The sequence below is a fragment of the Cataglyphis hispanica genome, chromosome 1, assembly GCF_021464435.1.
Source record: "Cataglyphis hispanica isolate Lineage 1 chromosome 1, ULB_Chis1_1.0, whole genome shotgun sequence".
Lineage (NCBI taxonomy): Eukaryota > Metazoa > Arthropoda > Insecta > Hymenoptera > Formicidae > Cataglyphis > Cataglyphis hispanica.
This window is the reverse complement of record NC_065954.1, coordinates 2,962,383-2,985,291: the sequence shown is the minus strand read 5'-3', so window position 1 is coordinate 2,985,291 and position 22,909 is coordinate 2,962,383. Positions and strand designations below refer to the sequence as shown.

Below are 22,909 nucleotides of genomic sequence, written 5' to 3'. Positions count from 1 at the left end.
GTAAACTTATATTTTTCCACGACTTTTATAGCAGCTAAAGATTATATTGCGTTATTAGTTTCGAAAATTAATAGATTCAAGAGTGATACAGCGACAATATAGTTGAATATTTCAAAATCTTGCTATTCCCGTGCGGCTGACTAATGAAGAGCTTCCGATAAAATTGACCCAGTTGTCAAGAGGAGGAGTATCATCTCCTCTGGCGGAGATGCAGCACTTGCAAGCTCGTCAGTCTCTAAGCTGCAAGCAAGTTCCTCCGGCTCCACACGAGTCGACCTCACGTATAAACGCGGATATCAATGTTTGCGGCGGCGCTAACTAGGAGAGCATATTTACCATGCGGATCTGTGTTATATTCAGTCCAGCTTGGGTGCACAAGAGGAGGCACTCGCTCCCCGGTTCCCTTCATCTCCCTGAGAGAAGTGTGCCACGTTTACCAAACTGTTTGAATAGAGAACCGGGCGAGGATATGTATCGCGTGACATTTGAGAGATTCTCTCTCTCTCTCTCTCTCTCTCTCGTGTTATAACCGTGCGTACGTATAGTCCAGCGCGGACTCCTTCGCAATTCCGCCTACGTCATCGCGTTGCATACCGCGATATATCGCGCGGACGGTGAGCATCTGTGAGGATTTTGCGCTGCGAAAGTATCCGGTTGCTCACGGTTCACGAGATTCGTCAACGCGGGCCGGGATGATATCGAGCGAGGCATTCTTCGAGTTCTTCGCGTGATTCGCGAATACCGTCGGCATATATTCAAACACCTCAATTCACAGCGGTAATATTTTGACGAGGCGGAATTTCGACTCGCGCGTAATCGCGCGCGCCGACGGGCTATGACAGGTATGCCGAAATCGTCGAAATGGGATTAGCAATTATCGAGACCGTCCGTTAATCTTACGCCGACGTAGTCAATTGTGAACTGTGATTTAATATCTCGGGTTCGCGTTTCTCAAATTTTAATTATTTAATTATATTTTTCTCTTAATTTGTGCTGTTTAATTATTTGACGGATAAGAAGAAGACTATACGAGCAGATCATATTTACTTCAAGTATATGCTTTATTACTCTAAATTAAGAGACGGCGCCCGTTATTGTTTAAAGTTATCCTCATTCTTGGGCTAATTACCAGCTCCGCTCTCGCTAAACGCGACCAACCACCATCTTTCGAGGCCATTAGACCGTCGTTGCCATAAGAACGTATACACGTTGTTAATAGCGTAAACGCTAAATGGAGATCCTTAACTCTTGCAATAATGCTCCGTAGGTAGATAGGTAGATACGAAACAGAGAGTAAAAGCCACGCGGCTCTAGAAGCTCGGAGAGAAGCTAGGAGGTGGGATTGAAACGCGGACAGATACTTGAACGGGGTAACTGATACCGGAGCATCCATAAGCCTTTTGGAAACACACACATACACACATACACGATCTGCCTTCCTTCCCCTCTCTCTTTTCGTATCTCTCTGCGTAAATAGCGGCACGTGCAAACCGCCGGTACAACCCCTTCCGACTCGCTGCTGTCGAACCCTAAGGCCCTTTCGGGATCCAGCGCTGTTTACCGGCACAATATTTACCCGCGACTTATAACCATCGACTGTTAAGCCGCGTGTAAAGCGTCTATACGATGCGCGCCGAGTGAGGGTACACGGCACACGCGCGCGCATTCGCGTGTCTAGATTTTCTCCGGGTTCTTTGTATTAGGGGCGACGCGGCTTTGCATCGCCTCCACGCGAAAATAAGTTGTCACCACCGGATTCCCTTGGCGCTAAGCGGATTTCTCATCTCGAGCCAAGCTACTTATTTCTTCATCATACTGAATGTCTTGCGGAAAATTGGTCGTAATGAAAATTCTATTCCTTTCTTCGCATTCATCCTTGTGGCGTATCTCACCGAGAAAATGATTAAAAATTGATCCAGCTTCTATCATCGGTATACGCTCATTGACTGCGGATTTTATGGACACGTGAGATAATGAATTTTATTTTTATCCCCTTTAAAAATTTCTAATTCTTAAAAGGGATAAAAATAAAATTCTAAAGTTTCTACGATGCGTTAGAATTTGAGATTGACATCTTTCTTCATCACGTGCGACGTGCATACTGTTGAATAGAAGCGCGAGGATTTTGACAAGCCACATAACAAAACTTGCGCAAAATGCCATTAATTGTTTGTGCACGCGCTAGTGTGTACAAGTGCTAGGATATCAATGAAACCAACAAAATCATCGCTACGCTCCCTACCTCATGTTTGCGAATGAACGATTTGTGAGTATTCTCTTTCATTAAAACAATACGCGCGCTTAATCAAATATCTCTTCAACGTCATTTTATTTCGACGCAATGCAGTGTTGATTCGATTGCCATCGATATGCACGATATGTGTGCGTTCGCTCAATTAAATACCATCCTATGCATGCCGCGAAGAACCTCGGATTCTCCCAATTTACCACGATGATAACGACTTAATGTAACGAAAGGTAATTGCGATCGCTAAACGCGTTCGATCATCTCAAAGTGGCAATTAAATTCGCATTCGGGAACACAAACCAATCTCTTCGAGCGATTCCCCCTCTCCTTCCCACTTTCATCAGCACACGTCATCGAAAGTGATCGCGTTGTATTGCCTTTAATTGTACGTTGTATTTGCCGATATGATTGCGGGGATAAACAGTGAATGAAGAAAGAGAGAGAAAAAAAGAGAGAAGCCTTTTCGCAGCTGCCATGGGCTGCGAATCGCGGTCACGTGCCATCCTCAAATACGATCGTCCCCTAAACACGTTCGGCTCGGCTTACTGCTTTTCATTTACCCCCGGTCCTCCCCTCGATCCCTTTACTCTCTTCGCGGTCACCTCCCCTTTCGTTCCTTGTACTTTGCTCACCGTCGCCTGCGCGTCTATCCTCCTCCCTTTTCTCCTCCTCGCCCTTCTTTCTTCTCATGTCGCGTACGTTTCGGAATCGAGACAGATGTCACAGAGGGACAAACACGCTCGGGCGGACCTGTCAGCGTGTTCTGATGTCATCCGTAATCGTAATTAATACCTTAATCCGTACGATCGCGAAGATGTCAGATGCATTTGTGGCAACTTGCGCAATATTAAATATAATGCGCGTTACTTGATATTAGTTAGGGGAAGCTTGATCGATTATATCAAAGTTTCGACAAAAACTTCAACTAGTTATGTGTCGCAAAATCACAGTACAAATTTGAATTTTTACTAGTATTAATTTGTTTAACATTATTCCGAGCATTTCTAAGTATTTATATAGCAATCAGGTATATTAAAATTATTATTCTTACATAAGAAAAGAGAGAGAGAGAGAGAAAATATATAAAGTTATTTGCTGATAAAATCATACATTGTATACTTGTTCGAGTTTTTATTTTTCTTTCAATTATGACAATTTTAATTTAATATAATAATTGATCAATTGTAATTTCAATAATTGTAATTTCCGCTGACGCTTCTATATTTCCATGTTTGAAAAATCAAGCCGCGGGGAAAGAAACTCGCTCTCTGTAGCCTATATCCGCAAAATAATTTCACCCTCAACTCGGTCGGGAGTAGATTCTCATTTCCGGCGCTATTTCACTTCGTGCTTCCTCGGTAGGTAGATATATAAAATGAGATTTAAAAAAGTAGAAGAGAGAAAGAGAGAGAGAGAGAGAGAGACAGTCTAGGCAAATCCGAGCACGAGAAGCAGCAATAGTATCGATATTTCGCTACGTCTACCTCTCGCGGGGACTTTTCGCTCAATGCTCTAGATCGTCCCCAACCAGCTGATCCGATCACCTTTTGAGAATTGGCGATTGACAAATAAGGAGAAGGAAATTGAGCAAATTTTTGCTGTAGTTGTGTCTGCTTTCTTTTCCGCTCACAATTTTGATAAAGATAGATATTTTTAGATTTGTCATTGTGTATGTGTGTAGTCCATTTTGATTATTGTTATCTATGTTTATAAAGAAGAACTGTTACTTTATATAAATAATAAAAATATTATTACTCTATTATTATATCAAATTTTAATTGCAACATTAAATAATAAAAATGAGAGATTATCATTATATACTCAGTGCAATATAATAATTTTAAATAAAATTAAAAAATTTATAGTGAATGCAATCTTTGTAGTGATATGTTCGCCAATACCGAATTTGACATAAAATACATATTTAAGCTTTGCCTCTTGGAACTCACGGGCATTCTGTGATAACTAAAAATTATTTATAAATGTCATGAATGTGAACGTTATCAATATATATCGCTAAGCCGTTTCGTTAAAACTGTACTTCATAAGTAAAATGTTGTGCGAGTCAACGAATTTGTTTTTCACTTGATGGGAATATCGAGGATTTCATGAGTGTTTTACTGTGATAAATTGACGTCACCGATTAAAAGCATTACATTTTTATCAGCCAATCGAATGAGCGCTATTTAATTAAAGCGATATTAATTCATGCGCCGGTTGCTAAATCGATAAAGCGAACATCATCTACAATTTCATTCAGCATCCAGTATATGGAGCACGGGAAAAAAGCTGATATTAATATTTTTCATAAATAAAAAACGATAGCGATAATATATACACGTGGCAAACTTTTGGCGCTTTTACCGATAACTTTAGTAGCATGAATAAATAACAAAAAATGAATAACAAAAATATACAATCATCCTACTATTAGATTATCCTCTTATCGAGCGACTTGTGTCACATGTTGTGATATCAAGCGGTATCTTCGAAACTTCTTCGCTCATATGGTCTCTATAAGGGTTTTGAATATTCTCTCCCCTCCTGCATAGACAATGAAAATATTTTTCATTTTTATATCTTGGAAACTAAGAGAGTTCCGCTGTGTTCTGTCATAACAATGTCGAATTTATCGTGCGCGTGAACGAGCGGGCCCACGCGACGTACAGCGCGTACCCCACGGTACGAGCGGTGAACAAAACGCGCGAGGGTCTGGCGGATTGGCCTGTATTTCGCTGTTATTCCAGAAAGTTTTGCTACTTCCCCAAGTTGAGCCAAGTACGTAGTAGTAGTAGCAGGGAATTTCGCGGGCGTAGACGAACGAAGCGCGGCGCTCTCAACGGGAGCACTGGGCTATCGGGTTTGCGGTGTAACCGGACCCGCTAGCTATGCGAACTACTCTCCCTGACCCTGGCTCCTCTTATTTCGGAAGATTTCCCCCGATGATCATTGCCTTCTCCCTCAACGCCGACTCGTTTCTAAGTTCCGAGAGCCCGGCTTATCTCCTTTCCTTCTTTCCGCCAGTGCTTCTCTTCTCCTTTTTCACATTCTATCGTGGTTACACGCTTAAGACAGCATCGCCCTCCCGGAACATCGAGTTTCCTCTTGCTTCGAGAACGATCCTTTTTCTATACTTTTGTCCAACGCGGCTTGAATTCGCGCGAATTACAGTGATCGCGGATAACTGATAGTTCAAATAGAAATTTTTCGCTGTAAAAATGGGAAAAGTATAAATCTATCGTTTATTAAAAAACTCAGCTGTGAGTCTTTCATTTTCAGTTAAAATATAATTCAGAAGCAATTCATCACATTCACGACTAATACATTTTTTTCTACAGTCTTATTTTATACGAAAAAGGTTAAAAATATTCAAATTTACATGAAGTGCTTTCCATCTCTATTTTTCTATCTCTATTTTTTTTATGATAGAAGCTTCAAGTCGTAGTGTAAATATGGATAAGAACATGCCGTATCGTGTTACGAAATAAACGGAAGGTCGCACGTGCGTTTACGGGCATTTAGGTGTCATTTGCTCACAGCTTTGCGCTCATTATCTCGGCGTTAATATAAGTACTGGTCGTAATACTTAATGATCCGTAAGTAATTGTATAGCATCATTAGTGTGTCGCACTCGCTATGGACATGACACGCCTGCCAATTTTGTCCGACCGGTAATTCGAAGCGACCGTCGAACTCATTTGAATTACACAAATTACAGCGGACTAGATTAACGGAAATGTGGCGCGATCTCTCCCCAGTCTCGCACGCTCCCCAGTTTTATATTTCATTGAATGCACTGGATATACTGTGTACGATTTCTTTACTTGGGTAATCGGAGCGTAATTAACGGAATTTTTATCCCTCTTCCGTATAATATATTCCATTGTATTGTACTACTTCCATTACATTGTATTAAATTGAAATCATATACATTTTTGCAAACAATAAATGATGATTTATATATGAACCGTGAATATTGTTGAAATAATTAAATTTTGTAATTAAATATGAAAATAAGTGATAAAAATAACAATATTGTCGTTAGATTCGATATCCAAATATTTGAATGACTTGAATACTGTTGTTGAAAACATTTTGTCAAATATTTCGTATGTGCATGACAGAGAAAGAGAGAGAGAGAGAGAGAGGGGATCACAGGAAGACAATATAATTTATAATCGTTTATCATAAAAGAAATACTAATATTTATGATTGATATATTTATGATTTGCAAATCGATTTGACTGCAATCATTGAATTTTTGAGTAAATTGTCTGAAGAGATAGGTCTTGAGATGGGAGGGGAAGGAACTCTGTACAGCGCTTCTCTAAACCGAAAATGTCCTTAATCTCGAATTAATTCGCGCGGTACAACGTTTCCCGAACATCTTCAACGATCCCTTCGCTCGACTCCGATAGCGTCTTGCATGCTGGAATTTTCACACGCTCGAGAAGCCAGAAACAAAGAGGGCCTCCAAGATTTCGGTGGCTTCGGAAGACGCGTCTGCGAAGGGTATGTAAGGGCAAAGGGATGGGGAGAGGGACGAGTGGGGAGGGCGACAATGTCTCGCGATCCTCACGCGCATTGTGCTGTCTCTCCTTTCTCTTCTCCCGACTCACCCGCGCGCTTTTGCAGACAGTGCGAGAAGAGATCTTGGAGATCCTGCAGGAATTCCGTGAGTAGAGAGTATAGAGGTCTCGCCGAGGACTCTCTATTCCCTTGCATTCTCCTGTTTGCGTCTCCTCCTCCTCCTTCATCCCTCTCTTTCCTCCTTCTCGCTAATCGTTTCTTCGTCCTTCTACCGCTTTCTCTCATTTAACTTAAGATTGGATTGTAGATTACACATTGCATTATTCTATGCCTTTTGTTGTTCTATTTTTAATTTTTTTTAGTTTAATGCTGTCTCAGTGTTTTCTTTTTCCTTCTCTTCAGCTTCCATTCTGTTAGATCGAAATTCAATGGTGTTTGATTTATAATGTCAGCGCACGTTTCCGCGGACTTGGTTTGGTCAGTACGAATTGATCAGAATCGGCATATAAGTCTCCCTTTATAGTCACATTTCGCGCTTTATTATTCTCTTATTCTCTCCCGATGGATGCGCGACGATATCCTCTTCTTTTTTTTTTTTCCATAGCATTTCTTTTCAATCACGATTATATCTTCCTCTTTCTCCGTCTTTCTCCTCTTTCTCCCTTCGCTTCGGGGTAATAAATATTAAGGGAGATTAATTTGCGTTTGTGCCTTTGCGTGGTACGCCGTTGGTTCGTTTGATCGGTCACGCTTCGTGACGAGGTCGAGATTTACTTTTCCACGTGGATTGCAAGCCAACCGATCCGTGCGACTTGGACGCACGGATATTCAATTTGGAGTTACGCGACGGAACAATTCACGGACGAGACGCGCCGCACGTATAGCGGAACGAGCCGTCGATGGACGAGACGTTGGATTGAACGGTAAATGAAACGCGAGCTATGTTAACGTGACCCACAAGGCGTAGACTCGCGTCGCGTCAACGACGATCTATCGTGACAGATTAGAGTGATAGGAAACGAGGCGGGGCCTGACACATGTCAGTTTTTTCAAAACTCTCCCGATCACCTCTATTACGGTCTACATCTATAATGATTATCTCGCGTTCATGTGTACTAAATATTTCTGAATTGATAGTAAAAAAATAATGGAGATTTAATTAATTTTAAAAAGTAAAATATGGTATGTAATATAATTTTACAATTTTTGCGTATATTGATTGTTCTTTCTTTTCTCCGATTAATTTATGAAATATAAATGTAAAGTAGCAATTCCATCAAATATCGAACGCAAACATTTATTCGCTCTTGTAACAATATACTTGTAGCATTAATTTTCCAGATATAAAGAGAGAGAAAGAGAGAAGAAAGCATGTTTTAATAAATGTTTAATATAATAAAATGTATCAATCGCAGTCACGCGATAAAATGCGGTCAAAAATGTACCGGTACAGCATTACGAGAGGCAGATATTGGTATATTCCTAACTTTCATCGTTATACACTCCTCGGGGGAAACAGACTCTCTGCTCAACGTCGGGTTAACGCTAATTAATTAAACCCGCATATTGCGCCAGCTTGATCACGTCCAATCAACGTACTAACGAGGAAACTGGAGCGATGGTAGACGGATGTGTCAAGGACTTCACGAAACTTTTCCCCGGCCCTTGACACAATTGACCAGAATGGATGAGGCCGCCCTTTTTTCCATTCACTCCGTATAAATATTCGCGGCGAAGATATACGCCGTAAATTCCCGGAGCGCGCACATGCTGATTTAAGTAAAAATTCCAGACTTTTATCGATGCGTGCATCTCGCAGCAAGAACAGGAACCTCTCTAAATTTTATTCAAAGCGGAATTTTTGATTTTTCTTCTTTTCTTAATGAGGTAGCGATTGGCCGTCAATAAAGAAATCTGAATGGTGAATAAATATAATAATAATAGAATGCAGTCTTTTAAATATATTTTATTATTTTGCAACATTATTCATCCGAAATCAAGTATGTTGATTGTAAATAAATATTCCTTATTTTTATCAAAATTGAAAAGAATCAATTAGAAATGTAGTTTCGTTAAAGTTATCAATTAAAAATTATTTAAATTAATTAAATTAAATTAATTATTTTAATTATAAAAATCTTTTTTGAAGCATAATTAATGTTATAATTTAAAAAAAAACTAACTTTTATTTATTAAAATTATCTCTGATAATTATGTTCAACATATCTGAGATAATACTATTTAATAAAAATAAAAATATATACAAAATAATTTTAAAAAAAATAATCACGTCAAATGTTTTAATATATTTTAAAATTCAAGGCCCACGTTTCTGATCGGTATTCCGCCATTGCAGGCAAAGATTTTGCCGAATTCTTTCACATTACTGCGATTCGCAAAGGCAACAGTTATCGAACCATCAGACAGCAATAAATTATGCAATTAGCTTGACCAACCGGAATCGTTCACGGTATATAAATTAAATTATCAAAGGCCTCCATCCTGAGTCCACACTTTGCCATTGTCGTCGCGTCGGGCACGAACCGTCGGCTATAAATATATATCCGCTCGCACGCGTGCGATATACACGCAGATGCGTGTACCGAATGGTATATGGGCGCGCGAGTTAAGCAAAACGACATTAGATTCGCGCGGTATCGTCGTGCGCAAATCACGGTGCACACGTGGTATTTATGGTATTTCGCTTTCGGTGTGTGCGACCGTGTATCGCTTGTACCTACGCACACGAGAAAGCTGGTGGTCACCGATCGCTAATTCCGAGCTCACGCGAGCCTAGGCAACAGTAGCAGTTGAATCGATGCTCGGTTCATTGTCTTGATTTATACTTAATGTATACGGAAAAGGAAGGGGAGTTAATTATTGCCTCATGCACCCTCACAAGCGAATCTCGTCCGTTTATTCCGGTCGTCACGTCGGCTCGATGCATTTAGTGCAATCACATTTCTTATTCGCACACTTCAAATGCAGACTCTATTTTAATCATTTTTTTCTTTAAATAAAATATTGTCTGATTTTTTTTTTTATTTTCCGTAATAAGATAATAAGAACAATTACATAGGAAATGTTTGAAATTCAATAATCGAAAATTATTATTGTTTCCTTTTTTAATTGTAATTTATATATTATTATTTCCGTTTTTAATTGTAATTTATACGTAACACAATTTTAAAATAAAATATCAACAAAATCAGATTTAAGAGAGTAAGATGTAAAAGAGAAATATAAATAGAATGCATGAATATAAATTCGTGTGAAATTAGTATTTTTAAACATTGTACCTATATATAATGAGACAAATAATTACATCAATTGATTATTTGAAATTTCGAGCGAGAAATATACTCATATTCGGAATATTAATTTTTGATTTAAAAAATCAATCAGTTATATATTAAAAACAGAATTTTAATTAACTATAATGCAAATATAAATTATTATATTTTTATTATTTTACATTTTAGTCATTTATATATTACTCTATTTTGTGTTCACAAAATATTATCTGATTCGCACAAAGGGATTCTTCCGACTTTGTCGTTACTCGGTTACAGAGGATACGCGAAGAGGATGTGTTTTCGCGATGGATCGAGAAGAATCTCGATGTCGCATACTCCGCACAGTTTGCGGGTCACTCTCACATTTTAGGATTTTTGGTTAAAATTTCTAACGGACAATAATTATATCGCGTCATTAGCCCGTAAGGTCATTCCGCTGTATATACATTGGCATTACCGCGTCCGAGTAAAGCACTTCCGTCACTAATAAAGACACATATCCGCGGGGAGAAGCGAACCCCAGGGTTACTTCCTCGCCATAAAGATCAGCAATGGTCCATATAATTCGGTGACCCCCGTCGGAGAACGGCTGGTCATCTCTTCGAAGAAACCTTAATTGGAAGACGAGAAATTAAGATAGTTCGTGGGAGAGCGATAACTCGACGAAATGAAGGCCATTTGTTTCTTGTCGGGAGTGAGTCAGCGATGTGCGAGAATCGATACGTCGTGTCATGTATCTCCTAAACATTTTCTCGCTATATCTGACATTCGAGCCGAAATCTATCGGATCGATTGCTCCCGTACGGTCACAACGCAACGCGCGATGTCCTGATGATGTTGCGTGCATTTATCCTCGCGGCGATAATGCGTACACGTTTGCGAACACGTTTCGGGCCTCGTGGGACTCCGATAAACGGCAAGAGAGAGGAGAGCTGGTCACGAACGTTCCGAGCGGCTCGTTAATCGAATCCGCTAAACCCCTTGTCACCCTTCGCCGAACTGTCAGGCGAAAATGATCATAGACTAGTATCTTTCCGGCAACTTTTAGCGTCGGTGGCCATCATCAAAGTAAACAATGATGATTTAATGTGTAAATACGTGCTTAAGAACACGTGCGTAATAGCTCTGTCATTTCTCCTATACTGAATTATTCGCCATATATGTATTCATGTTGAGAATTTAATTTTACGAAATTTATTTAATTGAAGTTTATCGAAGATATATTGTATTCTATTTAACATATTTATTCTCTCTGTTTGTTGGCAAATATCGAGAGTTGTATTAATTTACTATCGATGTAAATTAAAATTATTATAAATTTTATTTTAATAATAAAAATTATATATATATATATATATAAAGTTTATATATGAAGGGTCGCTATTGCAAGGTAACATAAAATAGTGAACAACGGGAATTAAATAATATATTTCTAGAGAGCTTTGTGTAATGCTTCGAATCCGAATACATCGTTTGTCTAATCGAATTCGAACAAAGTTATACCAGGCTATCACAGGCCGCAAATGACTTTACGTTCGAAAATATAAATCTGCGTTATAGATCGGGGAGAGAAACTAATACGAGACAAATCTTTCTGGACGGCAAGTAATTTGGAACGAACCGCTAGATCGCCAGACCTAAGAACCAAGTTTGTACGATTTGCGATAACGGTCAGTGTTAACGATGATTACTATCCCGACTACCACCGCTTCGTGGTTGCTCGTTAATTCTAATACCCTCGATAATGCGCGCGCCGCTACAAAACAGGATCGAAAGAGAACGAGTATCGATACCTCTTGCGTTAACTGGACTGAAAATCGATTCCTTAAAATACTGCTACTACTTAGATGCTGTATATATTTATAGTTATTTGTTATTTTATCTCTCTTGATATTATTTAACGAAATACGCGTGCGACCCGAGAGATCATGCATATCAATTAAAATTTAATGATCGTTAATGGTATTATCGCGAAATTTATGATGCCATACATTTGAGAAATACAGAAACACATCTATTTGGCCGAAGCCGTGACAAGGAAGATTACCGTGGGATAAAAGGATCTCATAAAGTCAACACAAACTCGAACTCTGCACCAAGTTCTAGCGTGGGTGGTCACGCGCGTGTGCTCGCACAGATGGCACATATTTGTACACGTACGTTCAGGTGTATGTGCCATAACTGAGCTCTCTGTGTCTCTCTCTCTCTCTCTCTGAAACTCACCCGATGCTTCAACCTCTCGAGTCGCGTTTTCTTCCCCCGATTCATTCTTTCCGTTTTATTGCTTGCTCGTTTTATCTCTCTTGCCTGTACGCGGTAAAGATTTACTCAGCGATCCTTCGACGACATCACATCTCAATTCTTCCATCCCCGCTTTGTCTTATTTTCGATATCAAGTGATACCATCACAACAGTCGTAATAACGAAGAGATTATCTTCCTATAATCGTTTGTCGATCTCCGGAAATAGCGCACAATGTAAAATAATAATATTCTGAATATAATACATCTGTCTTTTATTCGTAGAATAATTTTTTCGAAATATATTTATTTGATAAGATCTTCTCTTAATCTCTTTCTTCTTTTAGATTTCTGAAAATATTAAGTGCAACATTTCGTATCTGATATTTATGATAAGTACAGCGCTTGTAAAACTCCTAATTCAATAACAATGCATATGGAGATATATATATATATAGAGACTTGCGCGTACAAGATTGTTTTTTTTTTATTATCTAAAATTGATATTGTTATATTTAATGGAAGAAATGCAAACGACTATTTACATTCAATTATAAAACGATTGATGCACCTTCGGCTTTTATCGGCTGCATTCGAGGAATTGCGATCTACGAGTCACACATACGAGCTTAAGTTTCCCCCTTTGTCGGCTTTCTCCTCAAAAACCTGAGACTACAATGGGAAAGAAAAGAAGCCGCGTCGCTTGGGAGTCGCTCGCGAGTTTGGCTGTACAGTGAAGCTGAGTGAGAATCGTGAGGGGGAGAGAAAGAGCAGGAGGAGAACCGTGAGAGGGGTGGGGGAGGAGGAGGAAGGGGTGCGCATTTGCATGCCGAGCCGCAGTCTGACTGCGGTGCACACCGACAACTCGTACGTTTTGTTCCTCCTTCGTTTCTCAACCGGCGGCATTGGGATTCAGCGCGGAAAGTGAAAACGGATTTCTCCCCCCCCCGCCCCCTCCTCTCGTTCCTTCCTTCCTTCCGTCCTCTCCCTCTCGTGTCGCATCGCGCCAATGACGACGCGACGAATTTCTCGTCCACTTTTACCCGCTTCCTATTCCACCTTAAGTTCCTCACAGCCTTTTCCCCCGACCATTGTTTCCTCCTCCCCTGCCCCTGGCGTGTTGTGTCTCTCTGCTTCCTACGTTATTTCTACTCTTCTACGAGATTTCCGCTCTTCATCACGCACTTTAAACTCCACTGATTGAACAGATTTGTTCGTGTCGTAAAGCGAATTTTTCTCGCAAATCGGGTAATCGTACGTCGCACACAGTAACTTCATTTTAAGAACTAAATGGAATTTATTAAAATACTTGATTTATAAAATTTACTCGAGATTTGATTTCAGTGATCTTATTTTTAACGAAAACATAAAAGGGGACTCTATTCTATCAGTCAAAAAAATGACCGTTCTTCACTTTCCTGTCTCCCATTCGTCGCAAAATTAAAATTCGTTTTCGAGATCCGGAACACACGGAAATCCATGAGTGGTTAAAAAGCATAAGGGCGGAGGAGGGGGAGGGGTGTGGGAGGTAGCAGCGGTAATAGACAACTTTTCATTCGGCGGAAAACGCGGGGGCTTCTGAATCCGCGTGTATTGTCCGGCCGGACAATGTGTCTCCGTACTCGCCGTACTTGCGTGGCTGCGCTCGGATAACGAGGGTTGCCAAAGCGAAAACGAGTGAATTGTAATAGAGTCGATAGCGCGAACGTCCGTCCTGTTGCCACAACGACTGTGGATGGCTGCGACCCAAGGCTACTACGTTCCCGGTTATCCTCGTGGCAGCGACGATTCTGCCGCTGGGTTCAACCCGGATCTCTCCGGACAATTTATCGAGAAATTTATATATATATGTTGTACGAGCTTTAATATAATATGCATCTGCATTCGATTTGTCGAAAATAACGTACGAAGACTCGAGTTTTCCCCTCGTAAGCCGAGGATGTATATAATTTTGTAATTACGTCGTTTGATAATTATTTTGATGTAATATAAAAGTACATGAAAATTTTTCACTTAAAAACTATATATATTCGATTTAGATCAAAAATTTTGTAAAAATATTTTATTCTTGATTATTCGATTGACTTGAATATTGAATTCAATTTGAACGAGGACGGCGCTTAAGAAAAAGAAAATGTACATTTTTTCGGAAAATTTCGCGATGAACGACGTCGAATCGTTGAAAAAGAATCACGATCAGCGATTGTGTTGGAAATAATGAGAAAACTGGGATATGAGCGGCAACCAGGAAATTCAACACGTCGCAGCCGACGCGAGCAAATTTCAGCGGTCGAACCATTCGTCTCTCGCTTCACTGACCCAGAAGGTGCGAAACGAATTAAACGCGTGCGGTGACGTTTTCTCTTTCTCTTTCTCTCGTTTCTCTGCGCGTCACGTTCTCTCCTCTCTACGTGCGCTCTCTTATGTCACCCTCGCTATCAACTCTCATTCTCTCTCTCTCTCTCTCTCTCTCTCTCTCTCTCTATCGCATTCTATTCCGCTACGAACACACAATGAACATTGGACACTCGAGACAGAAAATATGGGCGACCGGAAAGGGGAAAGGGGGGGATCGCCGCTCGTGGATCAGCAGATGATTACGGGGTCGTAAATCTTCCAGGTTCTAGCGCACCGTTGGCGGTCCTCTGCACTGCATCACGTTGACATTGGTTGAAAAAACTGCGTCCGCTGTTGCGTCTCGTATCACACAGGCTTGCTCTGTTCATGTTTATTAATTGAGAGATACGATACAAATGCGTTGCCCTTAAGAGACACTCGAAAAATTTATCTTTCTCGCTTATTCGATCTCTGTCGAACATATCATATCATTCAACTGGCGAATAAAAAATCGATATCTGTTTTAAAATGTTACACATCAAAAAAATAAGTATAATATAATTATATTTTTTGAAAAAGAAATATATGAAATTCATTAATAATAAATATAGATACGTGTGTTACGTTAATCTTGAATTTTACGCGCATTGCAATGTTATACGGACGCAAATTATCGAAAACATCGCCGTATCCTGAGTCTGAAATGGAGGCAGCGCGGCAACTCGAGATCCATAACGAGAAGGATAATCGGTATCGCGGCGCGAAAATGCGCTCGTTGACGCTTCGATAGATGGGATGCGTGATACCGCGCTGACCGCTTCGACGGGATATTCGATTTGACCGTTGCCCGTGAATAAGGACATTAAAGGATTAGGATGAAAATCCCCGAAATTATTAGGCGATATCCAAGTGGAAAATGGAGCGCCGGTGGGAAACGCTGGCTGGTCAGCGACCGATGGCGAATCGTCCATCTGTCCCTCGGGACAGTCGGTTCCTGTGTCTATGCTAAAGGGTCGATCGGGTAGGAGGCGCGGGAGTGTTGTGGGAGTGACTGGAATTGGCGGGTGGACGAAAGGGGAATGAAAAGCCGCATTGTGCGTATAATCACGTTAACCACCCGTAAAATGGATAACTTCGCATGCCATGCGACCGTCCTGCGTTCTTTCATGATTAATGTACGTATAAATACGTGGTTGCATTGCGTTTATAGTGAAATATTAATATAATTTTGGATATTGAAAATATAAAATTGAGCTTCGTAAACTCTGCGGATATATATAACTCTGTGGAGAGAAAGAGGAAGCACATTTAAAAATTGAGTATCGAAAATATAAAAGCGCGCCGATTAGCTCGCCTCACTACGCAATATCCCCTCGGGTTCTGACCTCGCGATTCGCGATATCCCTCTTGCCTCGTTCGATCAATCCTTTCTCTCTATCGTTCTTTGTTCCGCTCGCCGGCCATCATAATTGCCGGTAGGTCATTTTTCATTAGTTGTTTCGCGTAACACGGCGATGCGGGGCAACACAGTAGCGGGCGGAAGAAGGACGGCGGTGATTGATGACGTTGTTTTTTCGTTGTTTCATAAATCCGGATTCTCGTTATCGATGGATCCGTAACGATACATAAGCGCGCTTATAAAAATTGCGACGCGGCGCGAACATTCCCCGTGGATGTTATCAACGAAGTCACGATTAAAAGAGGGACTCCTCTCTTCTCTTTCTAATTACGAACGATAAGACATGAAAACTGTTTCTGTCTCTCTCTCTCTCTCTCTCTCTCTCTCTCTCTCTCTCCCCGCTCTCCAGTTCCATCAATTCGCCAAAAGAAGAACGAGCGAGGATCGCTCGGCTCGCGATGGAAAGAATGGTTCTTGAAGTGTAATTTACGAGCCGAGAGTTCTTTATCCTTTCGTCTCCCTCGTGTAACGAGTTCCCAAGGATATCGAAGTACTACATGGTAGTTTGGTCGCTAACTCGGTCCGTCGAATTTATCTACGGAATGCAATTCTTTTCTCTTTCCGTTCCTCGTCGGTTAGCGGAAAGCAGTGGGCCGCCTCTTCGTAAACGGTTTGGCGACATATCCGTGAATTAAAGGGACGCGCGATCATTGTTTACTTATCACTTACCGATCATGCGTCCGATTAAAGTACTAACGTACCTGAAACAGACAATAAAATGTATCGTTAGAGCGGATGATCTATATATGAATGAAAACAATTGATAATGTATTTACATATTATTCGATACGTCAAAGCAAACAACACGCGTGAAAATGTCACATTTTCTAATCGTTAAAACGGTCTAGTATTTAACTTTAATTGCCTGAATTGTCTGATCATTCTTATTCAAGATGCAACGTGTTTCAAGTTAAAAACACTTCTTGAGGATTTTGACACGTTACTTCATCAACCAACATTATTATCAGAAATGATTTCAAATTGGACTGGCGTCTTTCTTTTTATGCTATCGCGATTACTGCAATTATGTTGCGATCCCCTCGAAGAAATAATATAGTTAATTAAGGGTCGCGTTGCTTCGTGGTTTTACACCGTGTAATATACATACGCGTTGGATTTAATATCGGGCGCCTTCATAGCGTTCGGGGCCTTCATTGTCAAGTCGGTCCGGTCAGGTTAAACGCGATCGTTTTACTCCACCCGTCATTCCAGTCTTGCTAAGTATTAACCCTCCCCGTGCGCTATCTGGGGTCGACCAATTTGCATACTGGCCGTCTATTACATCCTGACCTAACACTGACGGACTTCTCGACAGTAGGACGGGCGGGAAGGAAGGGAGAGAGTCAGTTCACACGGCTGCCGGGGTTCACTTGCATAATGGACCTAACTATTCGATACTCTTGACTATCCTCCCTACATGACTAATTGATCGCTAATCAAATTGACCCACTTGCACGCCGTGCATACGTTAAATTCCACCTTAGATTGTGAAAATATATTGTGTAAATGAATTGAACAAAATTATATATAATTCCGTCTCTTTATGGGATCTTTATTCTAATGTATTCCGTATCTTTACAGCGCGAATATCTCGAGCTTACCTGCTGCGCGATTCAGTTTTTATCTATGTATCTTGCTAGCGCTCTATAAAAACTCTCGATAAGCAGGGCGTGTCAAATTCGTTTTAGTTTCCAAACGGGTCATAAGCGATTTCACACCACGTCTAAACCGACACGTTTTTTTTTTTTTTAACACGCTGAAAAAGCGAGAACTGATATGCTTTTTAATGGCATATTTTTAAATTTATATACGAAAGAAATGCAAAGCATAACAACGGGTGGTCCGCAGCCACTTTGTTGGCGTGAGTCGCGTGTTCGATTGTTCTCGGTTGATAAGCTCTTCTCGTATATAAAACGATAATGGAAGAGTGTCAGCTGTGTTAATACGGAATGGGAACTCTAAGCGCTTTTCTAGAAGATTGATTAATTATTACAACTCAGCATATAACTTGCGCTTAATCTTGCATTTTTTGCGCCTGATCTTCTTTGCGTTTCTCTCGCGAAGGATGTGATTTTCCTTATCTTGCAAACCGCTAGAATCTCGATCGATTCACGAATAATTTTCAAATGACGTAAACACTCATGCAAGTAAAAAATATTATCTTCTCCTGTACACTTTTATGCATTTATATCTTTGGAGCAAGGCCAATTTTTTTCTTCATATAAATTATGCAATTTGTATTCCGTTTAAGAGTTGATCCGTACCCACTATATGATTATGCTGCATATGCATTTTTCCAGCTTGCACAGTTTTTATTTAGGACAGAGAAGTTGTATAAATTATCAAAACTAAAATATCAAAACTGATATAAATTTATATTCACCGAAAAATATTTGTTGGATACTGTCACTATAAGTTTATATCATAGTAAGTTTTGACGATATTGTTTTAAACTTTTTGATCAAAGAATTGTTTTTAGCATCAAACAAATATTGAGATTGCGAAATTGTTTCCTAAAATCGACATTCTCACTGGAAACATAGTATAAATAAAGAAACGTAATAAAAATGAAAAATAAATAATAATAAAAAGATGAAAAAGTTAGAAAAATAAAAACATAAATAAAACTAATTTAAAAATATACAAACACATATATAGCATAATATCATATTATAAACAAATAGTTTATTATTACTGCTATTTAGATTATATGATTCGTAAAAGAAAGTCATAAGAGAAAAACTGTGAAATTTTAAGAACTCTTAATACAAGCTGATTTAGCATATAAACGAGCAACGAATGTACAACTTAAGAGCTTCTCCAACGAGAAGCTCTAATAGTTAGTTTACTCTGATGAGTAAACTAATTAACAAGACTCTAAGTTCATATCACAGTTCATATCACGCTTTAATAAAGTGCAACACTTAATTACTAAGAAACAGGAATATTTGTTGATTTTCGAGAAATCCATGTTAAATTTAATATATTTTTCTTTATTTTACATCACGAAAATAAAATTGGAATAATAAAACTGCTGAAATATTTTTTTTTTAATAATGTTTTTACACAAATTTAATTGTACTTAATTTTTGAAGTAGTTATGGATTTTACATGATTTAACACGAGGACAACTTTCTATTACTTATATTTTTAAAACACATTCTCTTTTTAGCAGCATATCCGCATATTTCTTTTGTACTATTTTTAGCGCGCCAAAAACAGGAACATCGCCTTTTTCGAAGTCTCAAAAGCTTTACGAGGCACGTTTCACTCGTGGTTCGCGTCTCTTCTCGCTTCTCGGCGAGCAAAATCGGCAGGAAAGAAGAAGACCGTGGTGCGCTCGGATCAGCGATGCGAATAAAAGTTTCGCGAAAAGGGGAGGGAGCGTACAATGGCATCGAAGGGGCTGCGAGGGTGAAAGTTACGGGGCTGAATCATTGGTGCGGCAGAGGACTGCTTCGCGAAATGGTACGCTCATAAAATAAATCTGATATTACCGGGCGTGCGGTTCTCTCTCTCTCTCTCTCTCTCTCTCTTTGCCTCGCTGTTCCAAGCTGCATCCATTTCAACCCTTCCTACATCCCTTCTCGTACACCGCGTTACCGCGAAACACAACGGAGGCGGTCGTGAGAGAAGCGCTCGATTCAAGCAGCAGCGGCGCCGCATTTTCGATAACGGATCGCGCGCTGAATCGAGAGGCACCCTGCGGGGCAGTATCGTAAAAACGGATAGTTTTTGCAGTGCAACTCGCGCGGGTCATGAACGTCGCTTCGGGCTATGCGCTGCCCGTGTTGTCGACACGCCACATCGGAGAATGATCGCCGTGTATACCTTTGGCCCTCCTCTCTTTACTTTTGTCGCGTTTCACCTTTGAGATCAATTGTCCGCTGTTTATCGACTCGTTTCGTGACGTCGAGGTAACTTACTCTTTGTCGCACGGTATATGATGAATTCAATGTAAACAAACAAGACTATTTAAATGTACGTTTATTTTAGAATGTATAGAAAAGGTTTACAGAGAGTTCACTTACTTTTATTGTTAGTAATATTTACTTTTGATGATATTTTTGTAATTTTGATTAAATTTTCTTCTCTTTCTAGATACATGCAAAAAAAAATTTCGAAACAATATATACATATGTACTACTGTGAAATAATGCACAATGTTTCGATGTATTATATATAAGAAGATTTATCTTTATTTACAATTTCGGTTATATTTTCGTAATGGAAATTCAGATTCATTATGACTATCTGCGAAACTTGACTATCGCGAATAAAATTGTCACACATTTCAAACCTCTTCAATCTGTTCTTCAGAAATATTTCTCAAGTTTGACGAAAAATTCATATTTTAGTATATATATATGACTATCACTCTCGTCTGTTTTCTCGTAAAAATTATTTCCAACACACATAAGAAAGCATTGATAACTTTCATGATGAATCGTTTTCGATACGATCGCGTCAAGAAGGGTCGCTCGGTCGCCTTTATCCGGTTCGTAAAGTCGATTCTTGCATTTGAATTGGTTGCTTTGTAGACGCGATTCATACGACGGAGCACACGTTTTTATGAGTTTTCCGCACTATCGCGGGTATTATAGTGGCGAGTAACGCCGATCTATGCGGGGAGATCGGAAGTAAAAGCGATCGTAAAAAGTGTCGCGTTTTAAGATAATCGCACGATAGTTCCAAGAAGTGATAAAGAATTCATAGAGACACATATATACGATAACTTACATCGTTTCAATCGTCTTACCAATATACTTTTATGATATCTCAAACCGAAATTACCTGACAAGGTTTCAATCTTGATCCGTAACTGTCAACAGAGTAATTAATAAAAAAACACACTTAAATTTAAATTATTTATTGCAAAAAAAAATATTTTTTATATATATCTTTTTTAATCTGACGTGTTTATTAAATAAAGTGCACAAGTGCTTGCTTAAAAATTTTACGTATCTTTCTCTCTCTCTCTCTATCTCTCTTTTCTTGAGAGAATTTTTGTTTAAACTTACTCGATAAATATTTAATAATTTTTCAAAATATCCTCGTATAAGCGAAATAATTTTGACAATAAATATATCACCATTTGGCACGCGAATATTTTAATGATTTTTTTTCATTGACCCTGGGGTTCCGCTTACGCATCATAAAAAGCTAATGAAGTGGCAACATGCGAAAATACACTTTGCACTGTCACATGAAAAACTGGATTCGGGGGACTGCCTTGCGCGGGGTTTACAGTTATGGAAATTTCATATGCTATCCGGGAAGAAATAGGAAAGAGGCGAGGGGGAAGAGAATGACACGGTGATTTGTATTCTCGAAATATCGAGAGTATATTAACTTTTATGATTGCCAACATTATATTACCGGCTAGGACAACCTTATACACGTCGATCGTAAAGAAGGTGTCAAATATAAAGAACACTAATAAACTGTTCCAATGAGAAAGTTGTTATGTTTGCTGTCGGGCTTTATAACGCGAAAATATTACACTTTTATATTCGCTTTTATACTTTTCATTTTTACAAACAAGATTTTTCACGACGATATATTTTACATTATTATTACAATCTATATTATTATTATTATTATTATTATCACAATATTTTTTTAATACATAATGCACAATTCTGGATATGATTAATCCGACACAAGTTCTATCATTCTATCATTTTACGAAATTTACGCCGAATTCTTTTAACTGCGGGAACCGTTCATTTAAAGTTTGCAGTTTTCATTGGCGCGTCATACGAGAAATAAAAATATACCCGTTTGCGACAGGTTTACGCAAAGCGGGCACGCCTGAATGCGCTTATTATAAGCGTCATTTGTTATCTCTTTAAAAATAGCGATGTGTCGGCACGGTCGGACGGCGGCAATGTCGAGCCGGATGCTGCGAGCCGCGGGACGATTTATCAGCGAGCTCGGCGACAGGATCGTCCACGCAGGTTTGCTCGTGATGGGTTATGAGCTGCCGAGTTAAATCCCGCCTCATCTGGATTTGCGATCATAGGCGATCGTACACTCGCAGCGCGTTTTTTTTTTTAATCTTTTAAATATTTTTTAATCTTTTAGGTAGTTTTATATGTAAAATTATAAATAAAATTTTATCCCGATTTTTTTTTGGCACAAATATATAGATAAAGCGGGATTAATTCGACAATGTATTTTTATCCGATTATTTAAGTGATCTCACGAATTTCGATCCACAATTCTTGTGGACATTCTCGAATTAAGGGAAAGCATCTATTAATCAAAATTTCAAGGTAGGCAAAACTCATGATAGCCAATTAGTCTGGTATCTTCCCCGACGTCGAATCGAATCAATTTGATCTCCATCGCGCTGGAGAGGGTATGTCGGTTGCGGCACGATAGGTGGATATGGCAAAATTTCAGGGGTAGCTAAAACCCATTACCACACTGAGAGCTGGTATAGGGTAGGTAAGGAGCATTACGAGATGAATTAGAACGCTGGTCCATTTCCTACCACTATCACCCCTCCTTCTTCTCCTCCTTCTCTTCTTCTCTCCTATGATCGATCCTATCCGCTTAATAGATTCAGCAATATTATTGAATTAGCGTGGTTGAACGAAGCCAGGCTACTTAGACGCGTTAACGGGAAGATCGACGGGGAAGCTGGCCGCGGACGAGAGGGTTTACAATCCACGAATCGAAACGGCACTCCGATATTATCCTTCAGACCGCACTGTCCCCGGAGGGCACAACTCCTTGAATTTCCATCGCGAATTGCGAAACGCGAACGAGAAATGGAAGAAAGGAAGAAATT

General features: G+C 39.6%; 1 protein-coding gene across 1 annotated transcript in view; it reads right to left on the bottom strand.

Annotated features, from left to right (window-relative positions):
• LOC126853044 (FK506-binding protein 59-like) overlaps positions 1–20,751 on the bottom strand; it is a 406,809-nt gene extending 386,058 nt beyond the window's left edge. Inside the window, exon 1 of the mRNA XM_050598433.1 lies at positions 20,742–20,751. The gene's annotated coding sequence lies outside the window, so the exon portion shown is untranslated. The remainder of the gene's footprint in view (positions 1–20,741) is intronic.
• Between the last annotated feature and the right edge of the window lie 2,158 nt (positions 20,752–22,909).